The sequence below is a fragment of the Mauremys mutica genome, chromosome 10, assembly GCF_020497125.1.
Source record: "Mauremys mutica isolate MM-2020 ecotype Southern chromosome 10, ASM2049712v1, whole genome shotgun sequence".
NCBI lineage: Eukaryota > Metazoa > Chordata > Testudines > Geoemydidae > Mauremys > Mauremys mutica.
The window spans coordinates 13,884,008-13,897,550 of record NC_059081.1 but is presented as its reverse complement, the minus strand read 5'-3'; the positions used below and the strand labels follow the sequence as shown (position 1 = coordinate 13,897,550).

General features: G+C 40.3%; 1 long non-coding RNA gene across 3 annotated transcripts in view; it reads left to right on the top strand.

The window, feature by feature from the left end:
* The window catches only part of LOC123378288, a 156,493-nt gene that overhangs the window by 105,336 nt on the left and 37,614 nt on the right, over window positions 1–13,543 (top strand). The gene's annotated exons all lie outside the window — the stretch shown is intronic.

Genomic DNA, 13,543 nt, shown 5'->3' with positions numbered 1-13,543 from the left:
GGGAAGTTTAGTGGCGGAGTGTGTTACCTGATGTGGGAAATTGAGGGTAAAAAGAGACCTTACTGGAGAACAAGAGAGGCTGACCTAGGTGCAACTAAAGTGGCCCGGAGAAAACAAAGACCTTGGGCCTGATCCAAAGCTCATTAAAGTCAATGGTAAGACTCTGGATCAGATCCCGAGCTTGAAATGAAATGAGGAAAAAAACAATTTTAGGAAAGGGAGAAAAAAACGAGGAAGTGGAGGAGGTAATGAAGAGAGGTTGTATAAAGATGGAATTTGTCTGGCTGCAAGGAGAGGGTCTGGCAGTTGAGCACTAAGATAGGGCTTGGCAACTGACAATACTAGAGTTTGGCAAATGGCCTGAAAATATTGAGCGAGAGAGATTTCTGTAGCGCTTGGTAGCAGACCAGGCCCAGAAACCCCAGAGAGATTGGAACTGGCTGGCTGGCTAAAGAGTATAGTTAATTATTCCTGCCAAGGGGATTGACCCCTTGAGATTTTTTTTTCCTGTTTAGTTTTTCTTGCTGTTTTTATCTGGAAAAATATTTTTTCGATATTCCGAGTATCTTCACCAAAAAAATAGAGGATTCCGAGCAACTTCTTGGAAGTGGGGAAATGGGATACCGGGAGGAAACACAAGGAGGAGGGTGCAACAGGGGAGGCCTCCTGATTCAGACTGAGAAAATAGGACAATCGGCTAGTTATCTTAGGTGCCTGTACACGAATGCAAGAAGCCTGGAAAACAAGCAGCAGGAATTGGAAATCCTGGCACAATCAAGGAACTGTGATATGATTGGAATAACAGGGACTTGATGGGGTAACTCACAAGACTGGAGCACTGTCATGGAGGGATATAACTGTTCAGGAAGGACAGGTGGGAGAGAAAAGGTGGAGGAGTTGCACAGTATGTAAGAGAGCAGCATGATTGCTCAGAGCTCCAGTATGAAACTGGAGAAAAGCCTTTTGAGAGTCTTTGGGTTAAGTTTAGAGGCGAGAGCAACAAGGGTGATGTTGTGGTGGGCATCTGCTGTAGACCAACAGACTAGAAGGATGAAGTAGACAAGGCTTTCTTTGGACAATTAACAGAAGTTTCCAGATCACAGGCCCTGGTTCTCATTGGGGACTTCAATCACCGTGACATCTGCTGGGAGAGCAATAGATTAGTGCACAGACAATCCAGGAAGTTTTTGGAGAGTGTTGGGGACAACTTCCAGGTGCACGTGCTGGAGGAACCAACTAGGGGCCGTGCTCCTCTTGATCTGCTGCTCACAAACAGGAAAGAATTGGTAGGGGAAGTAGGATTTGATAGCAGCCTCCAAGTATCTGAAGGAGGGTTCCAAAGAGGATGGAGCTAGACTGTTCTCAGTGGTGGTAGATGACAGAACAAGGAGCAACGGTCTCAAGTTGCAGTGGGGAAGGTCTAGGTTGAATATTAGGAAAAACTATTTCACTAGGAGGGTGGTGAAGCACTGGAATGGGTTACCTAAGGAGGTGGTGGAATCTCCATCCTTAGAGGTTTTTAAGGTCAGGCTTGACAAAGCCCTGGCTGGGATGATTTAGTTGGGGTTGGTCCTCCTTTGAGCAGGGGGTTGGACTAGATAACCTCCTGAGGTCTCTTCCAACCCTAATCTTCTATGATTCTTGCAAATCAATGTCTGAATTTAATCCAGTAAATTCTAAACTTCTTTGCGAAGTAAGTAGGACACTTTAAATAATAAAAAATAAAATTGCATGAGGGCTCAAGGTCTAACTGTTAAATCCAAAGGGAAGGTTAAGGAGTGACTTGATTGTAGTCTATAAGTACCTACACGGGGAACAAATATTTAATAAGGGGCTCTTCAATCTAGCAAAGAAAGGTATAACATGTTGCAATGTCTGGAAGTTGAAGATAGACAAATTCAGACTGGAAATAAGGTGTAATTTTTTAATATTGAGAGTAATTAGCCATTGGAACAATTTACCAAGGGTCGTGGTAGATTCTTCATCACTGAAGATTTTCTCTAGGAATTATTTTGGGAGAAGTTCTATGGCCTGTATTATACACAGGAGGTCAGACTACATTATCACAATGGTCCCTTTTGGCTTTGAAATCTATGAAGTTGAACCCAGACCAAATGCTGAACTGAACTAGCTTTGGAGCCTATTGTTTTAACCCAGTAGAAAACTTTTCCCTGAAGATTTCTGGGAAATGGGAACATATAAATAACAGAAGATTACATTAAATTTTCAACACTCCCCCAAGGCTGTCAACAGGAGTTTAAAAAAAGAGCTAATGCTCTCCTGGCCCCACTGAAGTCAGTAGTAGTTTTGCCATAGGCTTCAATGGGGCCAGGATATCACCCTTTGAGAGAAGAGCAGTCTTGTAGCACGTTTTCCCAGGGTCCGTGATTCTGCCTCAGGAGCGTAACATGATGATTAAAGTGTAAAGAAATGTTGGCTGCAAGTGAGAACAGAAAGCAAACTGGACCTATATTTGTTAGGTATATAAGACAGAGGGATAAAAATACGCAGCAGAAATAAAGGAGAAAGTGCTCGCAGAGAATGTTTGCAAAAGAACCAGATTGAGAAATAAGAGAGAATCTGAAGCAGAAAGTGGTTCTACTGGCAGTATAAAAAGCCTGGACAATGTTCTGCAGTCCAGGAAAAGCAAACAGGTTGTTATGATAATGCAAAATGTCCCATGGGGAAATAGATTTGAAGTGGCAAATGTGCTTGAGAGGGATAAGTCTGAGCTTTTGAGAAGGAATTGCAGCAACAAAGAGTGGAGAATGTGGTGCTTTCTGATAGAGGAGGGCTGTAGGGGATTCTCAGCATTCTGAGTGCCAAGAATGTTGAGTACACCAGTATTGTGGACAAAAGAGCTGGGATAATATCAAGCAGCTATCAATGACAGCAGAGAGGGCATCCTGCACGCTGGCAGTGCAATGGGTTGTTAAGACTTGGGCTCAGGGACACTAAAGGAAAATAATCTTATGCTGACTTATGGCCCTTTTAGAAGCTCTAGATTAAGTACAATATCTTTTGGAAGCTAAAGAAAAAAGATACTCGAGTAAAGGATGGAGTTAACAATATAAGGAGAGCAAATCTGGAGGGGAAAAAAAGCCTTATGGAAAGGAGCAGTTTCTCTCTCTCTCTCTCTCTCCCCCCCCCCCCTTTAAAAAAGTAAGTAGCCAACATATGTTGGAACACGTAGCACATATGAAATATTTCATCTACTTGACAGAAGGAAAACTGTCAGGCTTGAAATTTGTCCCTGCTCTAGCTTGAAATCAGTAGTTTTAAATCAGGGATGATTCTAGTCCAATATTTCTCCCTCGGTCTTATTTAAACTATTGAAGAAGGTACTTAACTTATTCAACAATGAGAGAGAGAGGCAGTACTAAGGCATCAAATAATACCCACCGATAATTTCACTCACGAGACACAGATTTGCATAATGCAAATCCACAGGTCATAATGCACATCACCTCCCTACCCCACCCTCCAAACTAAGTTTCTGTAATGTAAATAAAATGATATAAAGAAATGCCTTAGTACTGTGCAATGTGCCCAACATTGTCCTGCTCACTTTGCCTGTATGTTGTACAACTTTTCCCCATCTTTTGTCTCTCTGTTTCCATCTTTTTTGATGATTGTAAAGTCTTTGGGGCCAGGACCATGTCTCCCTATGTGTTTGCTGGACACCTAGTACAATGTGATCTAGATTCTGACTGAGGCCTCTGATTTCTACCAGAGTACAAATAAATAATAATGAAACATGAGGGGCAGATTATTCAACATAAATTAGACAAGCTAGATCCCCTTTTCCTTTTAAATGTGATTTTATTTTCCCTCCTGGGGAATGCTACTGGAGACATTATGTTGCACCCTGAGCCTACGCTGTTTCACTGCTCATACCATCAAGGAACTGGAGAATCAGGCTCATTGACTCCATATGGGTCCCGATCCTTGTCTCAAATTCTTAGGCACCCACATGTGCCTGTCTTATAAAAACAGTCAGTGTGCTTGCTGGCATGTGTGCGGTGGCTGACTGTATAAGATACTCTGTGGGGCAGGCACAAGTGTCCGACATAAGAATCAATGTGTGGAATGTATTAATTCATGGCAGTGTAAATAGTGTAGATTACCGAGATGAAAGAGAAATATAAGGAAGGACCTTTGATAGGCAGGTAACAAAATGGGTTTAATCCGCAATGGACTAAACAGATTGTTTGGGGGGGGATCAAAATATGCCCTTAATTATAACCATGCAACCTCATTGGCCCTTTAAATGTAAAGTACTAAAGATCCAGTTGATAAATGGACTGAGTAGTTGAGAACCTGTCCTGCTTAGTGTTGTGTGGGTGAAGGGTGTGAGGACAGAAACTTGGTGTTGTGTGAGTAAGGGTAAGTGAATGTTTCATTTCATGCTGATGCAGACCTTTTCATGGATTACAAAATGCCTATCTGTGTCCTACTTAAGGACCTAATCCTGCAGAGAGCTACACATATGCTTAATTTAGTCCCCGGGACTACTTGTGTGCTTAAAGCTCCACGCATGTGTGTCTTGTCAGGACCGGAGGCCTGAGGTGGCAACGCTAAGCAGTTCTACTAATACCACATCCACATTCTAAGGAGGGAGCCATTTATCAATCTTTTCATAAAATACAATACAAACAAACAAAAAAGCCTCCGAATAATTGAGGGGTCAGTTTTCATGCTGTGTTTGTTGATGTTCAAACTTTGTGTTACATTTTCTCCAGGTTCCACAACAATGTCATCATTTTACATATATATCGTCAGTGGAGTTACTCATGTATTTAAAAGTTTAAGCACGTGCGTAAGTGCTTTGCTGGATCAGGGTCAGAATGCTCAGCACTTTGCAGGTTTGAGCTCTTTATTGGTACATTTTGTTTTTATTCTTAATTTCAGGTGATGTCATTTACCATTATCTTGTTCTGGCAAGTTAATTACCTGTAGAGTATTGAAAATGGAATACAAAGTTTGGACAGAAATAAAAAATAAAATAAAATAAAAAAATAAATATACACACAGCATGAAAAAATGAACATCATAACTTCTTGGGGCAGAGACCCGTCCTTATTCTGTGTGTGTACAGTGCTTAGCACAATGGAGCCCTGGATACAAGCTTCTAGACACTATTGCGATGCAATAACGGATGATAAAAGTAGATTTTAAAAGACGAAGTGATATCATTCTTCCGCTGTGGTGGTTATTTAATGAAAGAGTTTGGAATGGAATTTTCTCATTCTTTGCTGCCTGTTGTTTCATAAATGTGCTGAAGTAAAAATGAGCCATTTAATATAATTTCTAATTTTTTCCCTTAACCATCTTGGGCAATTGCAAAAGTGACTTTAGAAATCTGTAGTGAATGAAAAACAAATGGTCTGTATATGAAATTTGGAGGTTTCTAGGGGAAAACCCTTTAGCAGATAAATTGTCTTTTTCTTATCTGAGTATCTTTGAAGTGACCTTCCTAGAGGAAGCATCATAAGGGAAGCTTTATTCAGTCATATTGGACTGCTAACGGCTTTTGAATGCAACCTCCCTATTTTCTAATCTACCATAACCGCTTATTTTCCCTTATTTGTTCTTTGGTGATTACTAGACATAGACAGGCCCTGTATATTTTGCACTTAAAATAGTTACTGTATTATCACAAGTTAACCATCTAGCTTTACCATAAATTTCTGTGAAGTGACACTCTAGTTCTACCATACAATCAAATTAGCTCATCCAGAGTCATTTGCAGTTTGGCAAGGTCTTTGCCAAAATCCATCAGTTCCATTTGAAAACCTACCCCTAAGTGGTATCATCATGTTGACCATCTGTTTATGTCCATCAATTTATGAGTTTTCTGCATCTCGGAGTGGTTGCCCCTAGAGTAAATAATAATAGTAATAATTAATAATATAGGAATAGATTAAATTGAACTACACACTTTTGAGTTTCAAATATTGAAGAAAATAAAATAGAAAATAGATATAATAATATAAGAATGGCCATACTGGATCAGACCAGTAATCCATCTAGCCCAGTATGCTGTCTTCTGGCAATGGCTGAAGCCATATAGTTCATAGGGAATGAACAGAACAGGGCAGTTATCGTGTGATCCATCCCCTGTCATCCAGTCCCAGCTTCTGTCAGTCAGAGGTTTAAGGATACCTAGAGCATGGGGCTGCATCCCTGACCACCTTGGCCAATAGCCATTGATGGACCTATCCTCCATGAATTATCTAATTCTTTTTTGAACCCAGTTACACTTTTGTCCATCACAACAGTCCCTGGCAATGATTTCCACAGGTTGACTGTGCACTGTGTGAAGAAGTACTTCCTTTTGTTTTAAAGGTGACTCCTGGCTCTTGTGTTATGTGAAGGGGTAAATAACACTTCCTTATTCACTTTCTCCACACCATTCATGATTTTATAGACCTCCATCATATCCCCCTTTAGTCAGCTCTTTTCTAAGATGAATAGTCCCAGTCTTATTAATCTCGCCTCATATAGAAGCTGTTCCACACCCCTCATCATTTTTGTTGCCCTTCTCTGGAAGTTGAGAAAAGCCGGGAGGTGCTGAGAAGTACTCAGATCTGATCAAATCTGCAAGGCACAGCAGAAGTACTAGTGAAATTGTGGCTCTGGTAATATAGGATAAAACTCTCTATTTAAGGCAGCACTTGGTAAAACAAGAGGCAGAGGAAGAAAATAATCAAAAATGTTCTCAAACCTTTACAAATAAAGGGCCAAATTTGACTCAGAGGCAATTTGCATCTCCTGTGCTTTGGGGAGAAGCTGGGAATTCAGCTCGGAGAAGTCCTTTTCCTTCAGGGTTCCTACTGTGAAAAGAAGTCTTTAATTCTGGTCAGGAGAGGTGCTGACTTTGTAGACTGCACCAATCAATTTTGAGGTCTCCTGGCAGAGTGTCTCATAGACTTTAAGGTCAGAAGGGACCATTATGATCATCTAGTCTGACCCCCTGCACAATGCAGGCCACAGAATCTCACCCACCCACTCCTGTAGCAAACCCTTAGCCTATGTCTGAGTTACTGAAGTCCTCAAATTGTAGTTTGAAGACCTCAAGCTGCAGAGAATCCCCCAGCAAGTGACCTGTGCTCCATGCTGCAGAGGAAGGCAAAAAATCTCCAGGGCTTCTGCCAATCTGCCCCACAGGAAAATTCCTTCCCGACCCCAAATATGGCGAGCAGTTAAACCCTGAGCTTGTGGGCAAGACTCACCAGCCAGCACCCAGGAAAGAATTCTCTGTAGTAACTCCGATCCCATCCCATCTAACATCCCATCACAGTCCACTGGGCATACTTACCTGCAGATAATCAAATATCAATTGCCAAATGAATTGCCAAAATTAAGCTATCCCATCATACCATCCCCTCCATAAATTTATCAAGCTTAGTCTTAAAGCCAGATATGTCTTTTGCCCTCACTACTCCCCTTGGAAAGCTGTTCCAGAATTTCACTCCTCCTTCATCTGATTTCAAGTCTAAACTTCCTAGTGTCCAGTTTATATCCATTTGTTCTTGTGTCCACGTTGGTACTAAGCTTAAATAATTCCTCTCCCTCCCTAATATTTATCCCTCTGATATATTTATAAAGAGCAATCATATCCCCCCCTCAGTCTTCTTTTGGTTAGGCTATACCAGCCAAGCTCTTTCGGTCTCCTTTCATAAGACAGGTTTTCCATTCTTCATATCATCCTAGTAGCCCATCTCTGTACCTGTTCCAGTTTGAATTCATCCTTCTTAAACATGGGAGACCAGAACTGCACACAGTATTCCAGATGAGGCCTCACCAGTGCCTTGTATAACGGTACTAACACCTCAGTGACCAGATGTCCCAATTTTATAGGGACAGTCCCGATTTTTGGGTCTTTTTCTTATATAGGCTCCTATTACCCCCCACCTCCTGTCCCGATTTTTCACATTTGCCGTCTGGTCGCCCTAACTGGGAACCCCTGGCCAAGATTCTTCTGGCATGGAGTGAATCTGGCTCCCAAAATACAATGCCAATGCATCGAGCTTAAAAGCAAAACTGAGTGTGTTGGAATGTCTGATATAAGGAAGAGACCTTGTTATAGCTGGTGTTTCAGAAGCTAGATGGAATAAGAAGAGTGAGTAAGATACCATAATTCCTGACTATAAACTGTAAAGGAAAGAGAGGTAGAGCTGCAAAGGTGAGGAGAGTTATGTCCTACTGTGCACATCAGGGATTTCATAGACTGTCAAAATACAGCTTTTGGATGGAGCAGACCATGAGGTATAATCAGCATGGATAAAATTCCCAGTTAATGAAAATACAAAGAGTAGTAGCGTGGGTTGTAATAGCAACCTTTAGATCAGAATTGCAGTGGTGAATGCAGGTCATTGGGAGAAAACTAAATATAATAGAACAATAATGAGTGACTTCAAGTACCGTACCATAAACTAGTTGAATATCATCTCAGAACACGGTCTGGAGAAATAAATTATCAGGACTATAAATTACTGCTTCCTGGAACAACTTGTTCTGGAAGAGAAGCTATTCTTGCATTGGTGCTGTGCACTACCAAAGGTGGTTGAGCTTCTAAGTAACGGTGACAGAGTGGTCTATATCCAGGCATAGTCCAGTGACACATACAAAAAAAATCAGGAAAGGGGGATTTTTAAAATGTGGATCCTTTTAGAAATAGCCTGAATAGGCATGAGGCAATTCTCCAAAAAAGGCTTGTGGTTTTGGAGTTTAATGTACCCGCTCTACAGACACTCACATCGTATATCATTTGAAAGCTTATTTTATATACATTTAGATACGGTCTGATATGGAGCTGTCAAGGGGTGCCATAAGCCTGTAGGCGAGGTGAAACAATGGTACTCAAAATGAGGGTCATTTTTTACATTGTTCCAGAAACATTGCAACATGACTGTAACTAGAGCTTTTACTGTTTAAGTTTATTTCAAAACCTAAGTTGGGTGTTTATTGGTCAAAGCTACCAAACAACAATGTATTACAAGATTGTTATGGTTTTGCATGGGCAAATAATTTTTTTTCCAGAAATGATGAAGCTTTTTAGCATGTGGCAAAAATGATGAATATCAGCAGTTTGTTATACTAACATGAAATGCTTTCACATCACATAGTCTTAATGTCAAAGTATCTCACAAGTGATTTATAATAGTTTTCTATATTTTCAGTTGAAATTTCCTGACCAGCTCAGCCTCACACTGAGGTAACATGCCCCCACTTTGCATTGCATAGTGGGTAGATATAAATTTAGTCAATTCCTAATGTAATGCGTCTGCATTTGTAAGCTTTTTGTACATGCAGGGTGGCATCTAGTCTGCCTGGTGGAAGGCAATTACAATTAATTTGTAATTGTCCATGCACCCAGTACTAGCTTTCTAATTATGCACAGGTCAGTATTAGTGCTAGAGATAACAATACACAGCTTCATATCATGAATATGCAAAAGCTATGAAAGAAAGAAGTGGCCTAACATGAAGTAGTGAAAACAAAGTCCATAGGTAAGTCCTTGCCTCTGCACTGAAGAGGGATAAAGAGCATGGTACTGCCCTTACCAGCCATGGCATTAACATGATGACATTTGCCCCTGACTCACATCCAGAGGTGCATATCAACATATCTGCTGGACTGCCTTTAACATCAGATGTACAAGAGTCTCTACTGAAAACAGTGGATGTCAGTGAAGAAGTAGTGGAGAGGTTTGCAAGAGGTGCACTTGATTCGGATAGGACATGAAGCTTTTTCAGCCCATTCAAGGAAGTTGGCATCTTGCTGAAATAGCCAAGAAGACCAAGGCTATGGCTACACTACAGAGCTTACAGCAGCACTGCTAGTGCAGACGCTCTAAGCCGACAGCAGAGAGCTCTCCTGTCAACTTAGTTATTCCAGCCCCTGCAAGTGGTTCTCCCGCCGACATAGCGCTGTCCACACCAGTGCTTAGGTAGGCATAACTTACGTCATTCTGGGGGGGTGGCTTATTGACACACCTCAGCGACATAACTTATACTGACCTCAGCTGCAGTGTGTACATAGCCCAGATTTAATTCAGGGATGGGAGGAACAATCACAGTAGCTATAAGGCCAGAAATTGTTTTCCACAGAGCCCAATCCTTAGCCAGTTGCCGTGATGATGTTTCAATGGCAACTGGTCTTAGTCACCTGATAGGACCTGTACCTATGTCCTCCTTCCATGCTGATGGAACAATGAGAAGAACAAACAAATCTTAAGAGTGTCAGTTCGAAGCTCAAACTGAAATAATCTATGAGCTAGGAACATGCAACAAAGATACCACAGTGTATATCAGAGATGCCAACACTGTCATACAAATGATGACTGAAGACAAATTCCACACATACAGTGAACTGCTTGCTGAATACTTGAAGCAGTTCCTGCAAGGATTTGACAAAGCTAAATCTATAATCAAAATATTTGATAACAGTAACTGTGAAAACTGCAGAAAGACAGCACTGGACAGGATCTAAGGTCAGATGCAAGAAATACCAGGTGATTGATTGATTGCCTTGTGCCTCCATGGAAAAAGTTTCTGAATGTGGCATCAAATCACTTGTCAAATTCCTCTGAATATATGGTTCAAAAAGCACCTGAGACCGTAGAAGTTCACCCAACACAAACACTTCTCCTTGCTGGAGGTGTTTTCCGGTGGTGAGGTAGAAAACTCCATCAACAGTAGAGGCGTTGAAGTAGCCCAAGACTTGTACAGTACTCAAGAGGAAGCAGATACAAGGATCCTCCTGCATTCTATATGTGCCAGAATAGCTTTTGGGTCTCTTGGTGTCAAAGGAACCATATTAATTAGGTCACCTGATCCAAATGTTTTGGTCCTTGCTATTAACTACTTTCCAAAAATGAAACAAATAGATAAGATGTGATTTGAAACAGGTGCCATTACTAGCACAACTGAGAAGCATTGCTTCATACTTGTGCATGCAATTTGTGATGCACTCACTCCTGACTTCTGCAACATACTTCCTTCTATATATGCTTTAACAGGATGTGTGATCCCTATTTGGTACTGGCAAAAACTCTGCAGTTAATGTCAAAACAAAAGGAGCTTACTGCTTCAGAGAACTTGCCAAATTTGGAGAGATTGACAGACAAGCCACAATTTCTGCAGCAAGGAAGATGGTAGCAGTGTGGTATGACCACAGCGAGAAGAAAAAGAGACCCACAGAGACGTGAATTGCTTGTGCCTCAATTTAGTCATCAAAAAGGACAAGTCACTAGCCAAACTCCCACCATTTGATGACAGTTTTGACAAGTATGTCAAAAGAGCATCTTGACAAACAAAGATTTGGGTGTCTCTCACGTAAGTAAACTGGATATTGGATTACCATTGCAATATGGATGGAAAAATTATACTTCCTGTATTCTTCAGGGGCCTAGTGGCATCCACGCTTCTACAAGCCCAATAGGAGGTCACTGCACAATCAACTGTGTCTGTAGTCTGAACAATCTTCCCTAAACAGAAATGTGTACAAGGCAATAAAGACTTTGGTAACCCATGCATTCTCGATAGACATCATAGAGATGAAGAAAATGCTGATGATTATGTTGCCTATAAAGATCATCAACGCTATTACATTTCAATGATACCTGTATACATTTATTATTAATTTTGTTTTAGCCTATAGATTGTTGTTGTGATGCTTTGGGGACACAAAGAAGTCCAATTTTATGTCTTGTAATAATACATAGAATCATTAAACTAACAGAAATGAAAGCAAATATTTTAAAGTGATTTTAACATGTTGTTCATGTAATTTTTTATCCTTGTTTCTATGGTAATGGCACCACGTGACAGGTCCACATCAAATACCTTAACTTCAAGTAGACATAAGAAGTTTTCAAATGGTGTGTGGGGGTGTGGAAAGGGTACATTTAGTCAACCAAATCAGCAGGGTCTGCCACTCGCCTGGGAGGAAATAGTTAGGAAATTAAAATCCAAAACATCAGCTTGGAGGCTTAAGCAAATACCAGTAGAACCATCACAGAAAGTGTGCCCATTTTAGTGCTAAAAAGAAAAAAGTAACAAAAATATCAATACAAAAGTAATCATATTACAAGGTACAAAAGTTTATTCAAGCTCAAAAAAGCACCCTTTAAAGAAATAAAAATTCATCCCAAGTGAAGTTAAGAAAACTATAGACTGTGGCTTGTGACAAATAAGATGGAGACTAAGAGGAGTAAGAGGAAATTGGATGAAGAAGTAACCAAATGGTCAAAGACAAATAATAATTCTTTAAGTATATCAGATGTAGAAAGCCAGTAGGGTCATAAAGAGAAAAATAGAAAAAAGTTAAGATTGTTGAGACACGGAATGGTATTTTTACATTGGCCTCTTCCACACAGCATGATGAGGAATTACGTACCGTGCAGTTAATCTGTTACAAGTCATGAAGGTGTGGCACTATCAGAGACAAAAGAATTGGAAATGGAGAGCTAATAAAGTAATGCAACTCCAGGAGCGGATTGATCTAATTGGAGTCTTTCCATTGACTTATATTGGCTTCTCCGTGAATGGATGCAAACATGTTCTAGGGATTTAAAATGAAGTAACTGTGCTACTAACAAGAATATGTAATGTAAAATTAAAATCTGCTACTGTGTCATTGACAACATTATGTCCATCTTAAAAAATAAATAAATAACTTGCTATGGCGATACCAGGTACTCTGACCTAGTGAAGGTTGCTTCCACAACAGGAAAAAAAAGGTAGAGGAAATTATCAGGTACAAAATTATTTCCAAGCCTCCTTATAAGCATATGATAAGGTCAAAGCAGCAAGATTATTGTAAGGATAAGTTATGTCTCTCTGTATTCTTTGAAAGTACAATAATAAGTGAAGGAGGACCAATGGATATAATTTATTTAATTTCCGAAAGGCTCTTGATAACGTTCTTCACAAGGGGCTATTAAGGAAACTTTGTAATTACTGATTAAAGTTCCGTCATTGACAACTGTCCAAGTGATAGGAGCAAATAGGAGGAATAAATGGGCGTTCTGAGCATGGAACTACATTGTAGGAGGCTGCTCCAGGATCCATACTAGGGCTTGCATCGTTCATTATCTAGGGACCAAAATTAGTTAGTAAGGAGGTTTGTGAGAGACTCCAGAAGGACGTAGCAAAATGAGAAAATTGGGCAGTGTGGCAGATGAAATTCTGCTTATGCTGGTAACTCATGTTGGAAGGTGCAAATTCAGCTAATACTCTCTGTTGAGATGTGGAATAGTTGTAAACTTCTAAGGCACGGTTATGGACAATTCAATTAAGACATCTGTTCAAATTCAATACACGGTGGCAATCAGAATTGTAAATTTGATGTTAGGCAGCATTAAGAAGAGGATAGATATACAGAAAATATGATGACCTCCAAATCAATGAGCCATACTCACTTTGAATAATCCATTTAGTTTACTCACCTGCTCTCAAAAAGGTGTAGCAGAAATGGTAAAGGTTCAGAAAAGGCAACAATAATTGTTGGAGGAGAGATTTTAAAAGGTGAGTCC